The sequence below is a fragment of the Pichia membranifaciens genome, assembly GCF_001661235.1.
Source record: "Pichia membranifaciens NRRL Y-2026 unplaced genomic scaffold PICMEscaffold_8, whole genome shotgun sequence".
Lineage (NCBI taxonomy): Eukaryota > Fungi > Ascomycota > Pichiomycetes > Pichiales > Pichiaceae > Pichia > Pichia membranifaciens.
This window is the reverse complement of record NW_017566989.1, coordinates 257,430-257,781: the sequence shown is the minus strand read 5'-3', so window position 1 is coordinate 257,781 and position 352 is coordinate 257,430.

Below are 352 nucleotides of genomic sequence, written 5' to 3'. Positions count from 1 at the left end.
AGATTACTTGATGCCTTGTCATTACAGCCCTCTAATGCCTTGTCTTCATTAATAAGCCTCTTTCTCTAATTTATTGATATTGACTTCGGCATCTTATCTCAGCACTTATTGTTGTAATCTAGCTATTCTATTATGAATATCCATTGTATATGTTCACTTTTTCTTATGTTTGTTGCTTATTTATATTTAACTAATATAACTAGCCTACAAACTAATACTCTCAAACATAAATACAAGGGACAAACCTCTTGTATTTATACACTTACACCTTCGGTTAAACTTGCCATTATTCATTTATCATGGCGGCTAACTTTCCAGTTTTAGATTACTTAAGATGCCTTATCATGATAAG